General features: G+C 53.0%; 1 pseudogene across 1 annotated transcript in view; it reads right to left on the reverse strand.

Moving 5' to 3' along the window:
* Positions 1-22,163, reverse strand: part of LOC311204280 (hydrocephalus-inducing protein homolog) — a 37,592-nt pseudogene extending 15,429 nt beyond the window's left edge. Inside the window, exons 1-13 of the transcript in view lie at positions 22,014-22,163; positions 20,363-20,458; positions 18,762-18,857; positions 18,068-18,220; positions 17,429-17,497; positions 16,839-17,028; positions 16,511-16,638; positions 15,994-16,107; positions 7,214-7,274; positions 7,075-7,153; positions 4,127-4,251; positions 2,586-2,746; positions 600-699 (exon numbers count right to left, since the gene is read on the reverse strand). The product of the transcript in view is annotated as a hydrocephalus-inducing protein homolog (transcript). The remainder of the gene's footprint in view (positions 1-599; positions 700-2,585; positions 2,747-4,126; positions 4,252-7,074; positions 7,154-7,213; positions 7,275-15,993; positions 16,108-16,510; positions 16,639-16,838; positions 17,029-17,428; positions 17,498-18,067; positions 18,221-18,761; positions 18,858-20,362; positions 20,459-22,013) is intronic.
* Positions 22,164-23,010: the final 847 nt, after the last annotated feature.

Here is a 23,010-nt window from a genome sequence, read left to right on the forward strand (position 1 = left end):
GCCATTCCCTCTCGTCCTCTCGCTACTTAGCTGTGAGAAGAGGCTGAGCCCCAGCTCCCCACAGCCTCCTTTCAGGGAGCTAGAGAGAGCAATAACGTCTCCCCTCCGCCTCCTCTTCTCCAGGCTGAACGCCCCCAGCTCCCTCAGCCGCTCCTCAGAGGATTTGCCCTCCAGCCCCTTCCCCAGCCCCACTGCCCTTCTCTGCACACGCTCCAGGACCTCCATGTCCTTCTTGGAGTCAGGTGCCCAAACTGAACACAGGATTTGGGGTGATGCTGAGTTTCCAACGCCACCTCTGAATCTCTTCCCATGTGCTAAGATGAGCTTTGAAATCCACTCAAGGAAGGTGTAAAGCTCAGGAAAACACAACCCAAGACAAAAATCTGCTGTTTATACTCATGCAGCTCAGCACCACCTGCACCCAACATACAGCTCAGCTCCACACCTGGGTGCTCCAGGGCTCGCCACCTGCAGCAGCATCTAACCACCACAGGGCTTTAGGATGTCTAGGGAGAAGCAACTCCCCAAATTCCCACCATAATACCTCAGCCAGGCTCCTCCCCACCACGGGCAAGAGCAGGAGGGGACAGGAGCCGTACCTGAGATGTCGCAGTAGAACTTTTGTTGATACACTCTGGCTTCTTCAGGCTTAAAGGTCACACTAATTTCAGCTGAACAATTTGGCAAAATCTCTCCCTCCTAAAACAGAAGCAGACAGCAAACCATTTCTCTTCAAACGTCACATCCCTTCGTTCCAACCGTGGCCCCATGAGCCGATATTTAGAGCACCAGGGAAGAGGAAAGAGCCAGTAACACTGATCAACAATATTTATAAGGGAGTTTGGAAGCAGCTACGAAAAACTTTCCCAGTCCCTGACCTTTACTGGCACCTGGGAGAGGCATTTTCTTAAATTAGGGCTATAGCGGAGCAACCAGCCCAGATCACACTCCAGCGAGTCCAGCAGGATCGCTTCAGAGGTGCCGGCCAGTCACGGACTCACAGACCGTTAGGAGCTGAAAGGGACCTCCAAAGCTCATCCAGTCCCACCCCCTGCCAGAGCAGGGTCACACATGGTAAATCCTACAGGAATGCATCCAGGGGGGCTTCAATGTCTCCAGAGAAGGAGACTCCCCAGCCTCTCTGGGCAGCCTGTTCCAGGGCTCCATCACCCTCACAGTGACAAAGTTCCGGGGGCTGAATTTGCCCTCCTTCCCACAGAGGAGCGCTTCGCTCTTCAGGTCAGCATCTCAACTGACATGGTCCCACACCCTGCGTTAGCCCTGTGCAAGGTGTGCCTTTACATGTAAGGCTCCATCCCTCTGAACGTGGTCAGGACACTTGGGCAGCTCTTCATTTATAGCCCTGGGAGCAAAGCCCAGCTTTAGGCTCCCGGTGCCCATCACGAGTTGGGAAACGCTTTTTGCCGCCAGCTCTCCCGGCCCCACCAGAAACCCAATGTTTCCTCCCAGCACATCAAGCAGGGATCTGCTGAGTGACCTCATTCAGGGAGGAAGAGGAGGAGGAAGAAGAGAAAGGGAGCTTTCAAAGCTCTCACTTACCGCTGGCTCAATGCTGAAGATCCCGTTGGAGGAAAGCAGGGATTCTCCTTGCACCTTGGCACTCTGGTCGGGGATGCTGCAGAAGAGGAGGCGGGAAAGGTGATCTTGCGTCCTGGGGTCTTACACAAGTGAGCAGCCCTCAGGAGAGCGACCTAGCTCAAAGCTGCTGCCACAACCAATGGGGAATCCACCTCCATCCTCAAACTGGCTTCTCCTACCCCCAGGATGCTCAGGGGAGGCAGAGGAGGATGAGGAGCACCAGGGCAGCGTATCACCAGGCAGGGCATCAGACCCCTGCTCTGGGCTGCAGGTTCCCAGCATCACTGTCTTCTCTTCCCTTTCAGACCCGCAGGTGTAAGGAACAACCACATCCCCTCTGCTCCCCACCCCGCCTCCACCAGAGTGTGTCTCTGCCACCTGAGAGAGGCCTTTCAAAGCTTCCCCAAAGACGTCCTTTGAAGATCCAGCCCCATCTCTCACCACCATGAAGACAGGGGGTTCTGAAGCCCAAATGCACTTCCAAGTCCCATGCTGCCCTACCTTCCTTCCCTGCAGACCCTTCCACCTACAAACTCTCCCCAGGCTTGAAGGAAAGGCAGAAACACCCCGTGCTGGAAACCTGGACAGCCCAAACCTATTCAGGAGATGGCCTCATCCTCCTGGGCCAATGAAGCTTCACAGACTCTCTGCAGCCCGGGAGCCACTGGCTCTCAGCAGTCTGCAGCTCCCACAAACACCAGAGCTCGCTCTCAGAGGAAATCCACTCACTGCAATCAAGCTTTCCTCCCCAAAACATCACCCTCAGCCAGAGGGTGGATGGAACTGGGATGGGAAGCACCCAGCTCCATTACCCTAAAGCCCAGGGACACCCACCCTGATGCTGTGGATGGCTGACTTGTCCTAAAAGCACCAACCCCCCTTGAGGCCATACGGTAGCGTTCCCCTTGGGCAGGGTACCTAACCAAAGGCATCTTTGAAACGGACCTTCTCTCCCGCTGATCCTCCTCCTCCTGCGTGCCACAAGCCTTCCACTGGAAGCGGGCGATGATGTCACTGCGGTTGTGGATGGCCACGCATCTGCGCTTCGACAGCGTGAGGTAGGTCTTCTCAATGCTCACAGGCTCCTCATCCAGACAGATGTTGACGTCTACAGCCACTCCATGAAGGTGTGTGTTCATGTCTTCACCTGGAAGAAAGCAAAGGGGACTCTTTACTCCTCTCACTTGCCGATGGAAGTACGAGGAACGCAGCGAGCCTCAGGTCACAGAAGAAAGGGCTACAGCTTTTATTACCCCTCATTCCCAGGGGAGTCCCACCTCAGCCACAGCTCACACGGCATCTCCTCCAGGCCCACCACAAGTGTCAAGTCTCTCCCAGTCTCTCACTGATCCCCCCCCAAAGATGCCTGCAGGGTGTGGGCCAGAAAAGAAGGTGGCAGAGGAAGGAGCAAAGCGACAGCCCATGGCAGGATGGGATGCAGACAAGAGCTTCCCTGTGTTGTAGAAGCAGTGCCCGTACTCCTGGATCACGACAGTCTGAAGAGCTGCCACTTCAATCCACCCAGTATCGGGCAGAGGGAGAACTGTGACTTCCTCTACATTTGCTCAAGCAGGGACAGGGACAGGCTTGTCCCAGTTGCAGCAAACATTAAGCATCACTGCAGAAACCCAACCCCATGTAAGCTGTGGAGGAACCAGCTGCTTCAGTGAGAACAAGACTCAGGTTTTCCAAGCAAGCCACGAAGATCCTGACAGAAGCTGTTTAACATCTCACGTTCTCCTTGAGTTTTCCCCCCCTCAACTTGTTCTTAAAGCCACTTATGAAGCTGATGGCACTTCGGTGGCACCTCGGACCCTCGTGAAGATTTCCTACCTGTCTCTTCCTGACAAATCCCAGGAACCCCACGTCCTGGCTGCTTTAGTCCTGATGTTGTCAAGAGTGGGATTTAGAGGGCGGCGTAGAAAAAGGGGCTGGAGCAAGACCACGGGGAAGCGGCATATGGGACAGAGGTGTGTAAGGGACAGTGGGCATGTGACAGCATCCCATAGAGACACACCCCCCACAGACACGTTACGCTTACAGGACCAAATCCAGCACTGGTTCGGAATGGAACATCACACGCGCGTACGCACGCGGTCACCCAGATTCGAGGTTCATCCTTCCTCCACCCAGCAGCTCCCAGGAAAACAGATTCCCAAAGCATTATCCTTCCTGTTGAGGGGGATGCACTCTAACAGCCCCAAAACACCAGCTGGTTTTCACTTTTCTTGGAGGTAAAGCTGGGGGATAGCACCCAGCAAGGGAATTTGGGTGCTTGGGACAATAGGCAATGATGGCAGATGACTGTCACAGGGGTGTGGGGTGGTGGCCACCGTGCTGACAGCAGGGAACGCCCAGGGATGGGCCAGGACACCAGACAGACAGAATAAGGACAGACTCAGCCTTTGCCCTTCTAAGCACCAAAATACACAGAGGTTTTGAAACAAAAGGGTTTACAAGTAGATTGCAAAGGAAGTTCAGCCTTGTTCTGCTTTGAAGGACGCAGACCTGCAGATAGGACACTCACCTGTGTCGTAGCGAACTATCAGGGAACCGCAATAATCCCCAGACTTCAGCGGGTGGAAGTCCACTGTTACTTGCATGGCCTCACCGATGCCGAGCGTACCGATGGAGCGATCGACAGAGAAAGGGCTGCAACAGAGACACACACACTCATCAGGACTGTGGTGGGAGCTCTGGGGGCTCTTTTGCACTCTAGTTCCCGGCAGCTCGCTTGTGTGAGGAGCAAACAAGCAGCTGGCAGCAGCAACCCAGAACACAGCGGGTCAGAAACACGGCTGGCGACCCTCGCTCTCCAAAGTCCCGAGGGTATGAAATGACTTCATCCTCCCCAGATTCTGCATCCAGGCTCCAGTCCGGACCATACCATCAGAGAATGGGTTTTGAAGAGCCCAGAGCAGGTAAGAGGTGTTTGCATGCACAGCTTGACCCTGATGTCCCTGGGAATCAGGGTTTTTTCTGCCACCTAGAAACCTGCTACTCCTGAAAGACAGGAGAGAAGGTTTGGAGGGGGGGTTAATAGCTCCTTTTCTTCTGGCATGCTTTTACTACATCCAGCTGTACGCTTGCTTTGTTGCACAATGTCTGAAGTTTCGCAGGTCCTGATCTCCCAGCGGCACCTTGCAGTCCCCAGCTCCTATACCCTCATCTAGGCACACCAACCCAGGAGTCCCCTTCACACCAGGACCTGCTGAGATCTTGCCCATTACGGCCCTTCAGCAAGAGAGCAACACTAGACCTGTAAGCACTCTGATAATTATCTACCTTGCTATTTAGGGCTTGCTTACTCTCACCAGGGGTCAAGCTTCCCCATCTTGACAGAGTTGGGCTCAAGTTATGTCCCACGAGGATACCAAGGACCAGCATACTCCTGACATAATGCAGAAAGGCAGCTGACAAGTGAAAGAAGCTGGCAAGTCTGTGACACAGGCCCTCAAAGCACCACGTTGGCTTCTCTCCTGCACCCACATGCTCAGTAAACGCAGCGTGCAAGGAGGCTGCACTATACTGCAAGTCCCGGGCTACCTTCATCTTCTAACAGCCAAGCTTTCTTTGGTCTACTGCTGCCTTAATTGGCATCCTAAAACCAGTTGAGTTTGGGAGAACCTAGTTCATTAAAAGCTACCTCCAGCCCCAAAGGCTTAATGTTTGCACATGCTACTTTTTGGCAGCAGTGTAACAGCCAAAGTCAAGCAGCATAACCATCCCAGCAAACCCAGTCCCTCAGGACAAAGCATCCGAGACTGCACTGAAAAATCCCAGGTACACTCAGCACCTCCCAAGCCCAACCTTCCCTTCCCCCCTTTTCCTGCACCTCAGCCCTAATTTCATAACCTCGGGTGGTCTTTGTGCATCCCCACACCTCCCTGTAGTGTATGGGTACCACAGGGGATCCCTGAGCGTTCTGCCTTGGAGGATCATCTCCCGAGCTTTCCGAGCTGGGTGGGGACACTCCTAGAGGGATCTAATCCCAGACCGACCCTCTCTGTCCCTGGAGCACGGCAGAGCACAACGTCCATCGCCGCAGGAAAAGGCAGCGCTGCGCCTTGTCTGCTCCCAGACACCATTTTCATCTTAAACCTATCGGAATGACATTTCTCTCTGCCAATGTCACAGAGAAGAAACTCATTCTCCTGCCTGAACCACAAGAGCAATGGGAAGAGACTTACTGGATTTAGCCTCCAGGGATTTTTATTCCCAAGCGCTGCGGTTAGGGGCTGGGCACGGCCCTGCTGCGGAGGGAGGGCAGGCACAGAGCACACTGAAGAATGGGCAGTGCTGAGGTGGCTGGCTGGGTTTTTTTCATGAAAAAGCAGTCAAATCATGGCCAAAATGCGACCACGTTTTCTGGAAGCTATCGAAGATGCTGAATTGGCCCCACACATTCACTGACAAGCTCCTCTCTGGAGCAAAAAGCAGAACAGAAAACAGCCAAGTCCTCGCACAAACGATGACCGGGCAGGGAACATCACCAGGATGTGACCAGATGCACGAGCTGAGCTCTCAGTACTGTGAGGAACAGTTAAGGATGGGAGATGGGCTGCAAAAGCACCCTAATGGGGAGAGCAGAAAGTTCTACGCTTGGTGCCAGGGAAGGGAACCCAGAGAGGGGAGGCAAAGACAAGTGGCACAAGCAGGACAGCAGATTGGGGAACGGTGGCACCTGAGCTGGTTTGTGAATGGGCAAGAGCCTGAGTTTGCTCAGGCCAGAAAAGAGAAGTTGCATCAACTAAACCAGAAGTTCAACCTGCACAGATAAAACATAGAGGATACAGGCCCATCAGCTGGCCTCTACATGCTCAGATGGATCTCTCATTCCCTTCTACCCCACTGCTGTCCTCCTCCTCTCTCACATGTGCCTGTACCTGTGTTGTGGCTTTGCATGGCTGGGTTCTGGTGGAGAAAGGGGAGATCTGCAGGGGTGGCTTCTGCAAGAAGCAACCAGAAGCTCTCTGAAGCCCCACAGAGCAAACACCAGCCAGCTCAAGGCTGGAGTCGCTGCTGACCAAGGCCGAGCCCATCAGGGATGGTCACAGTGCCTCAGAATCACAGTTAGAGGGAAAAAAACCACCAAGAAGCTGCTTTTTGCCCCAGGAGACAGGAGTGAGATGATGCGAGGAACTGTGCAGACACCAAGGCCAGGGAAGAAGGAGCAGGGAGGGATGATGAGGTGTTTCAGGCACCAGAGAGAAAGATTCCCCTGCAGCCTGTGGAGAAGACCATGGTGAAGCAGGCTGTCCCCCTGCAGCTCATGGATGGCAGGGAGCAGAGATCCCATCTATAGCTGTGGAGGACCCCACGCTGGAGTGCCTGGAGACACCTGAAGGACACTGTGACTCTGGGGGAAGCCCGTGTCGGAGCAAGCTCCTGGCAGTGAAACTTGCTGCTCTAGAGCTCTAGAAGAAAAACACCCCCACACACCTTTTGTTGGGCAAATGAAGTGAGGTCCCTTACCTCTGAGTGCTGATGGAGTAGCGGGCCTCCCGGTTACCAATGTTGCGAACCAGCAGAGTCTTCTGGCTGCTGTACTTGACTGGACAGGTGGAGAAGTCCAGGTGGAGGGGGAAGCCCAGGACCGCCCGGGCACCAATACCTCGGATCCGCACAATGAAGTGTCCCCTGTCTGTGACACAGGTGATCGGCTGGGAGTAATCCTGAGGGGAAGGAACAAATCACGGTACGTTCAGTCCCCGGCGGAAGGAAAACCGCTGCTTCCCACCACTAACAGGAGCCTTTGGGAATGGAACAGCACTTCTTTCTGTAACGACCTTTCCCTCCAGCAGCACCACTGGGACAGGGCTGGTACCCTGCAGAGAGGAAACCCCCCTGCTGATGCAGCTGCCTCCTCAGTGAGCTGGCAGAACCAGACCAAGTCACCTGACAGCTTGATGCCGAAGCACCACAACAGAGTAATCCCACGGAAGGGATTGCAGCAGATCAAGGACCTGCTTCCAGCACCGCTCCGCACCCGGTTATGCCGCGGCACCAACTCCATCCCAGTGACCCCACTTGAAGCTTGGTGGGGGATGCTCAGGTACACTGTTGGATGGACTTTGCCACCAGCCATTGGTGAAATCACAGAATCACAAGGTTGGAGAAGACCTTTAAGATCATCGAGTCCAACTGATCCTGTCCTGTGCTAAACCATATCCCATAGTACCTGATCTGCCCTTTTTTCAAACACACCCAGGGACGGTGACTCAACCCCCTCCCTGGTAGCCTGTCCCAGGCCCTCACAACTCCTTACCGAGATGACTGTTTTAACATCAAGGGAGGCAGAGATTTCCCACCCCTTTCCACAGCATCGCAAGGACAAGGCTGGGGACACCCATCCTCCCATAACTGATCCATCTCCCCAGCCCCGAGCCGGCTCTGCTCCATACCCAAGCTATTCCTGAGAGATTCCTGACAGGTACTGAAGGGCACCAACAATTCCAGCCCTGCCCTCGGCGCAGCCTCTTCCAGCTCCTCCCAGGCCCTGAGAGCTCTCGCTGCACATCTAACCTCTGACTTCCCTTTCACCTCAGCCCAGCCCTGGGGGAGGCAGGGGACAGCTCTGCTCTCTCTGCTGCACACTGTGGCACAGCCGATGCCTTGCTAACGCCTCTGAAGTTTCCAGAAGGGACTGGGTGCCTTCCTGAAGCTGGTGCTCTCAGGTCCACAGGCGGGAGGCACAGGGACAGCCCTACCAGAGCCAAGCATGCTATTCTCAGCCCTGGGCTGGTTCAGCAAGGAGCCAGACAGCCATTGCCCTGTCCCCCAGGCAGAGGCATTCCTCAGAGATAAGTCCTCCCAGCCTCGTCTCCCCTCTTCCAGCTGCACTGTGCCCACCCGAAAGACAGAGGCAGGTCTCCCACTTGTCCCCAGACACCATGGTGACACTGCAGCCAGTAGCTGCAGCTCGCTGCCAGTTCTGCCTGCACTCATCTGACACATTCCCAACCTCCCGTGCTGTCCCAGGCCATCCCTCACCCGTTCCTTACGGGTCTCTCACTGTCCCCCCCAGTAACCTCCTGTCTGGGTGGTGTCATACCCACTGGTCCTGTGGAAGCAGCAGCTTTAAGCACCCATCCAAGCAAGTGTTACTCCAGATAAAACACATCCCCCCCACTCTGCCCATGGGGACTTCCCTGGCAAGACCCTGAAGCCTGCAACCCTCACACCCTTCTGAAGGCTCACGCTCCTCCTTCCAAGCCAAAGCATTAACAAATCGGCTTCATTAAGCCCTGAGCAGGTACCGCAGGGTCTACGGCCTTCCAAGGTCCACTCTGCCACTGCTGAGGGTGTCACGGCCCTGAGGGTTTGCTGTGACTACACCAAAGCAAGGAAGGAGGAGGTTAGTTCAGAGGGAGGATGGAAAACGGCAAGCTCCTGCCCTTGTGTCCCACCCCAGCCTTCCCCCAGTACCATCCCTTTGGTGATAGCAACTCAACTCCAGCAGAACTCGGTCGGGGGTTATTGATCCTGGCTTAGCACCAGATGTCGCTTCAACATCATCCCGGGGGGAAATATGTTTTCCCTTTTCCCCAACAGAAGGAACTCGTCCAGCAGCAGCGGTTTCAAAGGACAGCAGGACCTTGTCACCGAGGTATTTAGAGAAGCTGGGGGAAAGCCTGCCACCAGCACACACCTCCTTCAAACATCACATCAAAGGGCAAGGAAAAGGGCAGGAAAAGGTCTACCTCATCACAGGAGCTTTCACTCGTATCTAGAGGCGGGAGAATCCGGGACCGCCTCAGCTCCTGGGTGCTGGCCAGCCTCTGCGCCTTGGTGACAGACTTCTCCAGGAAGGCAGAGGGTGTCCACTGAAACACAAAACACCAACAAGAGCTGCAGAAACACCTCTCTTCAGAAAGGCTTTTCTTGTTCAAGCGCCACTGATAAACCATTTGTCACCACAGCCACTAGGATAGTCCTGGAAGTCCCCAAAGTTCCCCGCTGAAATATTTAACATCAGTCACTGAATGATGGAGAGCGGAACACGCGCTCTGACCAAGCGGCTCTGTCCCCTGCGCTTCTCCTTCGTCCTCTGATGTGACACCTTTGAGGATTTCTGCTCTTTGGGCATTTGTTTCCCCTTTAGCTTTGCAGGATTCAGGCAGTGACCTTTGAAAGGAGTGGGGAGGAGTCATCAGAAACCCCCTAACTCCATCCTCGCACAATGCTCACAACCAGCCGGCGTGTGGAGATGTCACTGCCGGCTGAATCACAGGAGAGCAGAAAAGCAGCGCTGTGCCAAGACCGAGGTGGAGCTGGCTGGGTCCAAGCTTTAGTTATCTTTTTAATTAGCCCTTGTTTTCTCTCTGTTCTGGCCTCACAGCCCCCTCCACAGAAGCATACAGAGATACCACCTCCATGAGGTTACCTCCAGGAAAGGGAGCCTTGGCCAGCAAAAGGCACATTCATGGATGGGGAGGAGGAACTGCCCCACGTTCATGGATGGGGAGGAGGAACTGCCCCAACTCCACAGCTGTTTCAAGGGCTGGATCTGCGCTCAACCCAGGATGACACTCATGACAGAACTGGTTTGGACCCCATTCTAGCTGGGACTGGACACGTCTCTCAAGTCTTCAGGCAGAGTCTGAGCAGCCCCACCACAGCCCCAGCTGCTGGGAGGGCAGGGATGGTCAGAGCAGCGCCTGCAAGGATGCTTCCGTGACAGAAGATACTGCTGCCCTCACCAAGAGGATGGGTAGAAGCACCCCAATGCTTCAGCTACTCCAGTGCACTGCCCAGGACATCCCATTAACTGGGTTCCAGCAGCACATTCAGACAAGACTCTGGACTTTCAGCCCACATTCCATCTCCCACTGCACCTTGATGGCCACCTCCAACACAAGTATGGCAGCAAAGAGATGGGGTGGTGGTGTGTACCTTCACAGTGTGGCTAAACAGGAGGGGCAGGCAGAGGAGGGACACAGGGCAGGTTTCCAGCCTTACCACAGCTCCTATCTGGCCACAGCAGGTACTTACATTTACATACTTCTTCTTTGGAGCTGTTACTACTCTCCGTTGTAATATTGTAGAAAGCTCACTAGATCGACGAACGTTTTTGGTAGCCATGTCTCAGCTAATCTGGAAGGAGCAACAATGGGACTTTGAAAATCCAGGAAGAGCAGCTGACCCCAGGCGACTTTGTGCCCGACCTTATCACCTGCTCAGGGTTATTACACCAACCTCCAGCCCGGGGACCGCGGCTGCCCCGAGCGTGAACAAGATCAGACCAGACCCCTTCCCACTTCGCCAGCCCAATGCCCACCCCCCGTGCCAGGAGCTTTGTCCTGTTTCTAACTAACGCAGCACGGAGTTCAATGCTCTGATGAAGAACTAGAGTCTCCAGGCTCAGTCGGTTGGTTTGAGCTACAGAAATTATCCAGCAAATATGACTCCTTCCAGGCATGAAATTCCCACAGCCCCCAAGAGCATTTCTCCCGGGAGAACAAGGGCCCTAATTTTCACTTATTAACACTCACACTCGAGGCTCTCTACAGGCATTCGAGGCTGTAACAGCAGAAAGAAAACCACGAAGCCATTAAAGGAACAACAGCAATGAGCTCAAACATGAACACCACGTCTATGCAGGCAGGGCTGCTAAAGACTTGATCCTAACGGCAGTTCTTCTCCAGCACCCCCACCCCACAAGGAATGCGGGTTGACCAGTCCATGGCCGGCTTTTAGGTCCATGGCCCAGTCACCAGCCTGACAACCACCTCTCCATCTCCATCACACACAGCGAAGCGCTGCCATTCTGTAGTGGCTCCTGTCAAGATCTGAGCCAAAGCTCATGGAACTCATAGGCAGACACAGGCTATCAGGCTGTTTCCACGGGCAGTATCTTACCCTACCCAAAGCAAACGCTTGGACCCACAGCAGCCTGCAGCTAAAAGCACGAAGCGAACAAGTCCGCGCTGCCCAGGGGCTTCAGGCATGTGCACAGCAGCCACGGCTCTGCTGCCACACAAGGATTTGGTCATCTACCCTTGAACCACACACCCAAGCTGGAACATGGGGCACTGCCAGCATCCCTGAAAGCCATCCTCTCTCCCTTTCTGAACCACATCCCAGCTTCTGTGGCATCAATTCACGGTGCACAGCTGTGCTGTGTCCACATCCTGACCACTGCTGTCACCCACAGAGCTCTGCTATCACCCAGCTCACCCAAAATGCTCCCACAAACCCCAATCCAAGTCAAAATCTTTTAATCTCAACCTGCAAACACCTTCTCAACAAGAGTTCTGCGCATCCCTGCCCAGTTCTCACAAGGGGGTTTGAATCTCTGGCAAAACCAACAGCAGTTGAATTTAAAAGATGCCAAACTGGAGACAGGCAAACAGCCAAAAGCAGCGGCAGGAGCAACACCCCCAGCCTCACCTCGGCAGGCTCCAGCCTCATACCCACTTACCCAGCACACACACACATTCCTGGCTGCCAGAACAGACAACGGGCCCTATTTCCTGGCTTACTGCTGTCCTCCTCCAGGACTGCAGTAACCCTGAGGTGTCACAGACACTTAACCCACTTCCTTCCCACCCTTCAGGCACTGACACCCTCATTTACACGTTGCAACACTGAGGTTTAAGGTCCAAACACCCAAAAGCCCGTGAACAAGAAGAGGAGGGCAGCACCAGCAGCCTCCATCCCCTCCACTCCTGCCCCAGGGCCTGGATGCGGCCACAGCTGCATCCCATGGGGGGGCAGACCTTGGCCTGGGAAGTCTGCTCTGATGGGGAGAACAGCGGGGCAGCTGGAGGGGGGGTGCAGCAGGAGGGGACAGGCCCCGACACAAAACGCTGCCGCCTCCTCTAGCCCGGCACCAGAGCCCCCCCTTGGCTCCTTAGGCAGCCTCCCCCCTGAAATCCCGCCCTCCCTCCCTCCCAAACAGAGCCTCTCCTTGCAGGGAAGCCTACCCGGCAGCAGGGTGAGCACCACGGCCTGACACAGTTCGGGCGGGACCCAGCTCACACCCCACACCCCCACCGGGCACGCTGTGCCAGGCACCCGAACCGCTCCAGCCCCCAGCCCCGGCGCTCCGCCCACCCCCGCCCCTCCCGAGGCCGCACCTCCGGAACGCGGCCACCGCCCCAAAAACACGGCCTTGGGCACCGCTATCCCCCCCTCCCGCTCCCGGGGGGCGCGGGGACACTCACACGCCGGAGCGCGGCCACCAGCCGGGCTGCTGCCGCTGGCAATGAAGCACCGGACACACACGTTCCCGTGGCAACGGCGGGACGCGAGCGAGGCCCGTGCGGCAGCGCCCGGCCAGCCCCGGGCAGAGCTGACCCAGCGCCGCACCTCGCCGGGGAGTTACTACCCGCTCGCTCCTGCCCCGGGACCGGGGAAACCGGCGGCACGGGCGCGGGGGAGATGCCGCTTGGTGACAGCTCAGAGCCCAGTTCAACCAGCTCGTTGCCTGGCCGGCATCTCCTGACCCCCAGCCCGGCTCTCCGCACAGCCTGGCACCCACATGCAAACCGCAAGCAACGGGCTCTGACACTCAGCGCTCCCCACGTTCTGCTTCCCACCAGCTCCAGCACCCTCCAAGCGATGTCAGAGCCTCAAGTGCCTCCTGCCTGCCCCACCCTACACTGCAAGCAGCTCCTCTTGCAGGAGCGCAGACGGGTGGCTGAATCGTGCTTCACTGAACACACTAAATGCTCCCCCTTCAGCAGCAATAAGGCACCTCTCTCCAGAGTAACCGGTTCATTTGCCTTTCTATTACACTTTGCTGGGAGAGCCAGAGAGGAGATCTGCTAAAAGGGAGAATCAGGATGCTCCTGAACACTTTTCTTCACCTAAATCATCTTGCCCTGTTCAGGCTTAAGTAGCAGGACCACGTTTCTTGCTTAGAAATCACCTGCTTAGCTGTAATTACCATATAAACAGCATCTCATGGGAGCCAGGAAAGGAGAAGCAGAATTTCCAGGACTAATCTCTTGCCCCTGCAGCCCACCACTAAGTGGCTGAGAGCTTTCTAAATCAAGCCTTGCTCCCCAGGAAGCCTCACCTGGCACTTTTATACTCCAGCCCCTCTTGTCTTTTTATCGCTTCGGTACTGCCATCCCACAATTTATTGTAAAAGCTCCACCACGGCAGAGATAATTAACAGGAGCCTCGTGTTACACCTTCCCCTTCCTGCTTTTCATAAACTCAAGCTCTCAGCTGACGGCGAGGTGGGCAAGGCGGACCAGGCTCCCTTCCAAGGGCCTGCCAGAGCTTCACAGTGCTGTGAATTTACAGCCACAGCTCCCGCCGTCAGCGCCCCCAGCCCCGGCGCTCCGCCCGCCCCTGCCCCTCCCGAGGCCGCACCTCCGGAACGCGGCCACCGCCCCAAAAACACGGCCTTGGCACCGGAATCTCCCCCCTCCCGCTCCCGGGGGGCGTGGGGACACTCACACACCGGAGCGCGGCCACCAGCCGGGCTGCTGCCGCTGGCAATGAAGCACCGGACACACACGTTCCCGTGGCAACGGCGGGACGCGAGCGAGGCCCGTGCGGCAGCGCCCGGCCAGCCCGGCCTGCGGGCCCGGCCAGCCCCGGGCAGAGCTGACCAAGCGCCGCACCTCGCCGGGGAGTTACTACCCGCTCACTCCTGCCCCGGGACCGGGGAAACGGGCGGCACAGGCGTGGGGGAGATGCCGCTTGGTGACAGCTCAGAGCCCAGTTCAACCAGCTCACTGCCTTGCCGGCGTCTCCTGACCCCCGGCCCGGCTCTCCGCACAGCCTGGCACCCACATGCAAACCACAAGCCACAGGCTCTGACACTCAGCACTTCCCACTTTCTGCTTCCCACCAGTTCCAGCACCCTCCGAGCGATGTCAGAGCCTCAAGTGCCTCCTGCCTGCCCCACCGTGCACTGCAAGCAGCTCCTCTAGCAGGAGCGCGGACAGGTGGCTGAATCCTGCTTCACTATACACAGGAAATCCTCCTCCTTCAGCAGCTATAAGGCACCTCTCTCCAGAGTAACCGGTTCATTTGCCTTTCTATTACACTTTGCTGGGAGAACCAGGATGCTCCTGAACACTTTTCTTCACCTAAATCATCTTGCCCTGTTCAGGCTTAAGTAGCAGGACCATGTTTCTTGCTTAGAAATCACCTGCTTAGCTGTAATTACCATATAAACAGCATCTCACGGGAGCCAGGAAAGGAGAAGCAGAATTTCCAGGACTAATCTCTTGCCCCTGCAGCCCACCACTAAGTGGCTGAGAGCTTTCTAAATCAAGCCTTGCTCCCCAGGAAGCCTCACCTGGCACCTTTATACTCCAGCCCCTCTTGTCTTTTTATCACTTCGGTACTGCCATCCCACAATTTATTGTAAAAGCTCCACCACGGCAGAGATAATTAACAGGAGCCTCGTGTTACACCTTCCCCTTCCTGCTTTTCATAAACTCAAGCTCTCAGCTGACGGCGAGGTGGGCAAGGAGGACCAGGCTCCCTTCCAAGGGCCTGCCAGAGCTTCACAGTGCTGTGAATTTACAGCCACAGCTCCCGACGTCAGCGCCCCCAGCCCCGGCGCTCCGCCCGCCCCCGCCCCTCCCGAGGCCGCACCTCCGGAACGCGGCCACCGCCCCAAAAACACGGGCTTGGCACCGGAATCTCCCCCCTCCCGCTCCCGGGGGGCGTGGGGATACTCACACGCCGGAGCGTGGCTGCCAGCCGGGCTGCTGCCGTTGGCAATGAAGCACCGGACACACACGTTCCCGTGGCAACGGCGGGACGCGAGCGAGGCCCCTGCGGCAGCGCCCGGCCAGCCCGGCCTGCGGGCCCGGCCAGCCCCGGGCAGAGCTGACCAAGCGCCGCACCTCGCCGGGGAGTTACTACCCGCTCACTCCTGCCCCGGGACCGGGGAAACGGGCGGCACAGGCGTGGGGGAGATGCCGCTTGGTGACAGCTCAGAGCCCAGTTCAACCAGCTCACTGCCTTGCCGGCGTCTCCTGACCCCCGGCCCGGCTCTCCGCACAGCCTGGCACCCACATGCAAACCACAAGCCACAGGCTCTGACACTCGGCGCTCCCCACTTTCTGCTTCCCACCAGTTCCAGCACCCTCCGAGCGATGTTAGAGCCTCAAGTGCCTCCTGCCTGCCCCACCGTGCACTGCAAGCAGCTCCTTTAGCAGGAGTACCATTAGGCCATTTTCTCTTTTCCTCCCACTTCCTCTAGCCAAAGCCAGCAGAAAAAGGAACATCCTGAAACTGCACTGAAATCTAAATAGGAGAAAGAGGTGATGTTCAAACCTCACACTGCAGTAAAGCACAAACACTGCACACACTTCCATGAGAAGTGAGTTTAAGGAATTCTGCTCAAAGCCAATCTGGAGAGGACTCACAGGCTTCTTTTGTACCCAGCACATTCTGCTCTCACAGCACCCAACTCACCTTTTTATCAGAGCTGCTCAGTTTGTGTTTCACCTCCTTGGCTTTCTGAATGGCTTTCAGCACTTCCACTGTGTCTGGTTCCTTTTCTGTGGTGATAGTGTTATCCAGACAGACCTAAAAATGTTAAAAACATCCAGAAATACAGAAAACAAGGCAGCTCTGTAACTTATTGTTACTTATGTCATAAATAAATAGTTTGATGCAGATGCTGTGCATGTCTGTAACCCTGTAAACAAGGTAATGACCACGTCAGACCTCATGACTTGAATGCAAACTCAGAAGGGCTTGGGAAGCTCCACACCCCACTGGCACAAGCACCTTCCAACAGGAACACCCTGTTACCCAGTGAAAGCAGGGCAAGCTCTCCCTTAGATCTGAGGAGCACACCCAGCAGCGTATACATGGTTCCATTCTCTAGAGACGTACTCCAACCCCCACTAAAAACTCCTCAGGCTTGTAGAGCATTCACACAACTTTCCTTACCAGGCTTTAGAAAGAAAAAGCTGTTCTTACATACCTCTGAAGCCCTGTCCCAAACTGAGCCAGTACTTTGGTCCCATAGTCAGGGATGATGCTCAGTGGGTTGCTGGATAACACCACCTTCTCTAAGCACGGGAGGTTTCCTGTATTTTTTACTTCATCAATCTGAAAGTTTTTCAGTAAAAGGATGAATACACAGATTGGCTAAATGAGAACACCACCACAGTCTAAGCATTTCTTGACTAAATTACATACAAACAGTAACCAGGAAAAAAAATTCTCTCCAGCCACTTTATTTGCACTTTCACCCTCTAACAGAAATCACTTGTGTTCTAAAGCAATCTGACACTAAAATCAGTAGTTACCTGTTTGACTTTGTTGTTGCTCAGATCCAAGTTGACTAAAGAAAGAGTACAGTTTGTTAAGACCACACAGCCTTTCCAGCTGATTTCCTGCTAGATTCAGAGTTTTGATGTTTCCCAGTCTTGTGTGAACACCTTCGAGCGATGTCAGCTTGTTGTAGGATAAGTCCAGGTGAACAAGGTTGTAAAGATGCTACGAGAGCACAGAAAATCCAGGTCACACACCAATTTGCTAAAATTGAACCATATCAAAGGCTTGTCCATTTGCTCATGCTGGATGCTGCCCAGCTGACAAACACAACATGAACTTGCTCATTACACAGGATTAAGCCTGCAGGAAAGGGAACTTCCTCGACTCTATTTTTCCCAAGCCATTGACACAGCCAGCAACGACTGAATTTAGTGAAGAACTACGTGTTGCATGTCAGTGTTGGCAAGTAAGAAATGCACCCTTACGAGGGCTTGATGCTAGGAAGCTATTTGGGCTTAAACTCTTCTCCGCTAGATGAGTGGCAAAATCCTTTAGCAAAAGGATTCTGTGTTGGAAGATCCTGGGCAGGCTGGCAAACATCACCTTCAAAAGCATCCCTTACCTGTAAGTTTTCTACCAGAGACACCCCATTGTGACTCAGGTCCAGGAACTCGATCTTGGGAATTAATTTCTAGAAGGGAAAAGGTGCACATGTTAAATGCGTTTTAGCTTAGAAACCTGGCTGTACTTCCTTCACCAACCAACTAACAACTAACAGGCAAAGGGCAGGAACTTTCCAAGGCACAGACCCTCTTCTCAGCTTTCAGCAGTAAAAAGCGTTCTGCACCCATTCTAGTGCAGCCAGAGTGCAGACACCTGCTCGTGAGAGAACCAGAATACTCTGATGAGCACGGTCACGTTTGCATTTGAAACCTGGGTTCTCACTGAAGACAAGCAAGTTGCCCCCAGTTTAGCCCCACTAACTACAGATCAAACTCATTAAGAGGCCTTTCCAGCTCAAACAGGCCTGTCTGTATTACACAGAACCCTGGATAAAGATTACAGAACTAAAAATCAGAGTAAGTTGAGCAGTGCATTGATCTCCACATCATTACCTTGTGGAACTCAAGCACGGACAGTGCAAGGGGAAATCTTTCAGAAGAGAGATACATGAAGAAATTGCAAAATCCCTGCTGAGTCATGTGCCACAGAAGACCAGCCATCCTTTCCCCCCACACACAAATGAAGAAAGATTTCTTACCACTGAATCATCAATTTGAGAGATGCTGTTGTGACTCATATCCAAGGTTGTTAATGTTCTCCAAGTTGGGATAACTGCTGTCACTGGACAGCTTGAAGTTGCATCCTCTGGCTCCCACTGATCAAACTCAGAGGCCTCTGGCACCAGGATTTCCTGTTAAAGACAAGCACCCTAAAAATATGGTACCTGCATCTTCGGTGAAAGCCCATTGTTTCACAAGCAATCCAAATGACCTTATGAAAGAAAGATCCCTAAGCCTTATCATCACCCAGATTAAAGGTCTTAAAGCAGGAGCTGAGTGTGTCAGAATTATTTTAGATCCACAGGGAGGGAGTCCCAAACACTGGCAGCCAACCCAGGCTGGAGAATGGGAAGGAAGAGAGGGACTGTGAAAGGTACGCTCCTCACAGCCTTGCCAAATCACAGCCCAGAGAAGAAGCCACACGCATTCAGCTCTCGAGGAGTAACAGAAGCACATTCCAATCAAAGCATCAGAAACATCCCTGTGAAGGGACACATCTCATCACTTCAAGTCTGTTCTGAGAGGCCAGCAAACCCTTTCTGCTTCCCAGCTTTAAGAGCAGAACCTGCAACAGGCAGGACAGAAAAGGACCAGGGCTCCAAATGAGGATTCCCCCACCACAGGCGCGATTCTCGCACACACTTCGAACGCCCATCAGAAACTCCCTCTCACCTTCATCGATGTTGCCGAAAACCGAACACTCATTGTGGCCAGAGCATGTTTGGATGAGGTCAGCCCTTTGAGAAGCTTCCCCCCACAATGACTGAGCTATTGGAAAAACATGACAGTCAGAAATGGCAGAACAAACACGGGACACAGAAGAGGCAACTGAAAGCTTCAAGGACGGATTCCCTCCCGGTCCGGAAAGTAGTTACAGCACTGCCTTCAAATCTGGGACTATCAGGTCAGACAGCCCAACATTTGGTAAAGCTACAGCAAGAAATTAGGGGCACAACTACAGAAAAACTAATTCCCAAATATTTCTTTGCACAAAACATCTTCTCTAGGCACTTTCTACCCTCCCTGGGCATTCCCCCAGGTTCAACCGCCCAGGCAGTTGAACAGGGCGCAGTGTTTGACTGTCACCAACCGCAGAGGTGGGTACCTCAAGCTGTGCAGATCGACCTGCAAACACAGTTACTGCTGTATCCCACCTTCTTTACTGCAAAGAATAAACAACAACTGTCCGGGAGAGGGGAGATGCCCAGCTCAGCAGTTCATACACCAATGAGCTCATTACACAGACTAAGTTTGACATTATAAAAGTCTTTTCGGCAGTTTAATGTGACTCAACCTCTGTCTAGCAAATGGGTCCTTCTCTGGGCACATTCTGCAACAACAACCAGTTCCCAGAGAACTCCTGCTGCCCCTGGAAGCACCTCTCCAGATCACCACTGTTTGGTTTTGGGCAGCAGTTACGATGAGATGAAAATGCAGGTCTGCTGCCAGCCCATCCAGAACTTTTCAGGAACCCACAGGCACAAAAGTCTTCAAAACAAAAACCTTTTTTATTCTCCCCACACTAAGCAAAGCTACTCCTGAAATTATCCATGCTAGACACACTCCCAGCACCAGCCCACTGAAGTTTCCTTCCCACGCTAAGATGTCAGCAAGTCCCTGACTTGGGGACTGCACTGCAGCTCTGAACCAGCACAGCCTCTCCTATCAGTGAGACAGCAGGCATGTCCAACAAAAGGTCCTGAACCAAACAGAAGGGAACACAGGGTAAGGGCTGTGTGACACAACCAGGCATTCCCACTCTGGAAAGATCTGAAAGGGATGAAAGAGGTTTTGAACACTCCCAGTGGAAGCCCTGTGATCCACACTGAGAGCAGAGCAACGAAAAAATGCCGCAAATTCTCAAGCCAGAAGCGCTGCACTCAAGTGAACCTTCTCAAGCAAATTCACATCAATTCAGAAATCCCTGCTGCTTCCCAAACAAGAAGTACTTTGTAATAAGAGCTCCCATTAGAACCCATCTGTTGGAGCTTCACAGGGACAGAAAGCCACCCTGGGGTAGCTTCTGCATACACTGGAAATGACACACATCCTTTGGGAAGACATGCACAAGCTCTTCTGAATATTTACATCTGGCATCCGTATTGCCAAGTCCTGAGAAAAACCCCACACTGTTTCCCAAATAAAACACTCCTCCTGAACACTGCATGCCCCAACCCCAGCACCAAAGCAAAGCAATTGCCAAGCCTGAGAGACATGCACCAGACCTGGCATTTACAGAGCCCCTCAAATTACAGGCAGTAGCTTAGTTGTACCTCTGTTTGATGAAGAGATTTGAAAATTGACAGGTCAAACGGCAACAGATGCTCCTGAATCTTACTGGTTCCAAAAGGTCCCCCTGTTCCAGTGACCTGGTCATCAACAAGGAAGAACAGTCAGTGTACACAACCCAACCTGTGCTCACTTCAGACAGCTGTGCACGGGCAAGAGCACAAGTACAGCAGCTGGGACAGCCACAGCTCCAACCCCTTTGTCAAACACGGGATGATACAGGAAACTCGCAGATTAACTCTTCAGCAGAGAAAACCCAAACCATCAGTTACTCCAGCTAAGTGCTCTGAACTTGAGGCACTGAACTTAAGCTGCCACCTGGTGCTTGTATTTTGTAGCACATGGGGCACTCAAATCCCACAGACAAGACTGAGCAAGGCTTCATCCACAGCTGATCAAGCCAGAGTGGCACTCACTAAACCAGCTTCCCTGAAACACCTGGATCCTCCAGGACAGAACTGTCTTCAATTCCAGCCCAGGGGATGAAGTCCAAGGCACTGACAAGATGGGTTTGAAGAAAGCATTAGACCATCTCATAAAAAGGCATCTAGTTTTCCCATGTGCCCATAGCATTCTGGCCAGAGCACATGGCACCAGTGCAAAAGGCAGGTGGTTGCAGTTCTGGTTGCTGTGAATAAAATTTTGGGAGAAATCTCTTAAGGTTTGGGGTTTTTTTTTTTGGTCTTACATATATCTTATAAACTCTGAAGGCTCCCACACACAAGCTTTCAGAAGGGCCAGAAACTCTCAAGTATTTTTCTAAATAATATGCTGTATATAATATTTTTCTAAATCATATGTTCTTCTCCACCCAGAGAATCCTCTGAACAACAGGTTCTACACACAGAGGATGGCAAAGGCAACTGAAGATCCACAGGAATAACAGTAGAGCTGTGGTTTTGCTTTCTAAACTTTCCAAGCCCTCCAGTGCACCTTACCCAAACCACTGCTTCGTTTCATCTTTGAACATACCACACAGTTACAAGGAAATTCTTCATGTAATAAAAGGGCTGAAAAGACACTGACCCGTAGCAAGCAGTGTTAAAAAAGCTACTCAGCACAAGTCTTTGTAATTCACTGATTTGGTAGAAGAACAAAACATCAAACTGGTTCCAGACAAAAGTTCTCTGAGGCCATTTTACATTTGTTCTGTAATGGCATTTTTCCTGGAAATTCTGGGCCACTCATCTCTAAAACTGATGGTTTTGTTAGTTTGGTTTGGGGTTTTTTAAACTTTCCAATACAGTTAAAGGTGAGAAAGGGGACAGGACTTACACACACATGCATGTATGCATCTGTATGCACTGGCCTAGCCATAGTGTTGTCAAAGAATGCAAGGCTGAAATGAATATTTCCTGCCTCCTTCCTGCCTATCAGCACCCAGTAAGGCTCTGTCACAGAAACCCTAGAGGGCACCGCTGAAGAGATGTCATCACATGGCAGAATCAACGTCTTCCTTAGAGAACTATGTTGAAGGTTGGTAGAATAAGCACCTGTTTAACACCGAGCTCTAAATGCTTACAGGTGTTTACTGCCAGTAAAGATCTTGTGCATTCTAACTAGGCTCCAGAAGCATGCCAAGAATCCCATCACTCTGGCAGAAACACCGCCAGTACTTGTGCAAACATGGCTCACCTTGAAATACTGGAGTCGACAGGTAAAATCTAGAATATGACCTAGATCAGTTTTGGCATCTCCATTAGCACACGTAGGCTTCCCCTGCAGCAACTGTTGAGTGACAGCATATGGCTGCAAGGGTCTGATGTTGAAGACTTCTCCAGCCATTCAGAGCTGCTCTCCTGAAAAACACAGGATGATGGTATCGAACACAACGCTGCCCCAGTTACCAAAGAGCAAATGGTACCTGCAAAACCTAATGTCAGCGATTTCATCTCTGTCATTTATATTCTAAGCTCATGATTAAGGCACCAAAACAATGTCCTTTTTGCTTCTAAACTAGAAGCACTGAATTCAGATAAATTTTCTTTAACACCAGAATAACCCAAGTGTTCAAACAGGCACTCTCTGCATTCAAGCCTTAAGCTCCCAACGCAACTAATGGCAAATTTCCCTCTTAACAGGGCTGGAACCAAAGTTCATTTATACAACATAGAAATTGCTAAACTTTGAGATATCCCTAAGTTCAATAGCAGCTCAGACTTATTCTAACCAGAAAAAGCAGCACCTACCATCTAACAGACAAACCTGACATCCTTTGCTAAGCTGCTGATGTGCAAAGCTGCAGCATTTTCTTGGACAGTCTGAGGACTTTCACCACACTACCACCAGAGCAAGCTCCCAGGGCAGGAAATGCATTATCTGGCAATATTTTTACAATCCCATTTCTTTCCAGGAACACTAGGAAACAGCATCCAAAAGCCTCCTCTGACAGCATCCCAAGAGCAAATGTGGATTACAGCAGTCAGAATACATGCACACGTGGAATTAACATCTTCCTCCTCTTCCTTTTAAGGACACCAGTTTGACCTGACAGACAGGAGAGCATCGGCTTTCCTGATAAGCAGAGTTCTCCAAAGAGTAAAACTCCCTTTGGCTTCAGTGGGAGCAAGTCCCAGAGTCCAGCTGCACATCACCACAAGGTTCCACTCACATACAGCGGTCAGACATCAAT

Source organism: Gallinula chloropus (assembly GCF_964237585.1).
Source record: "Gallinula chloropus genome assembly, contig: HAP1_SCAFFOLD_213, whole genome shotgun sequence".
NCBI classification, from domain to species: Eukaryota; Metazoa; Chordata; class Aves; order Gruiformes; family Rallidae; genus Gallinula; species Gallinula chloropus.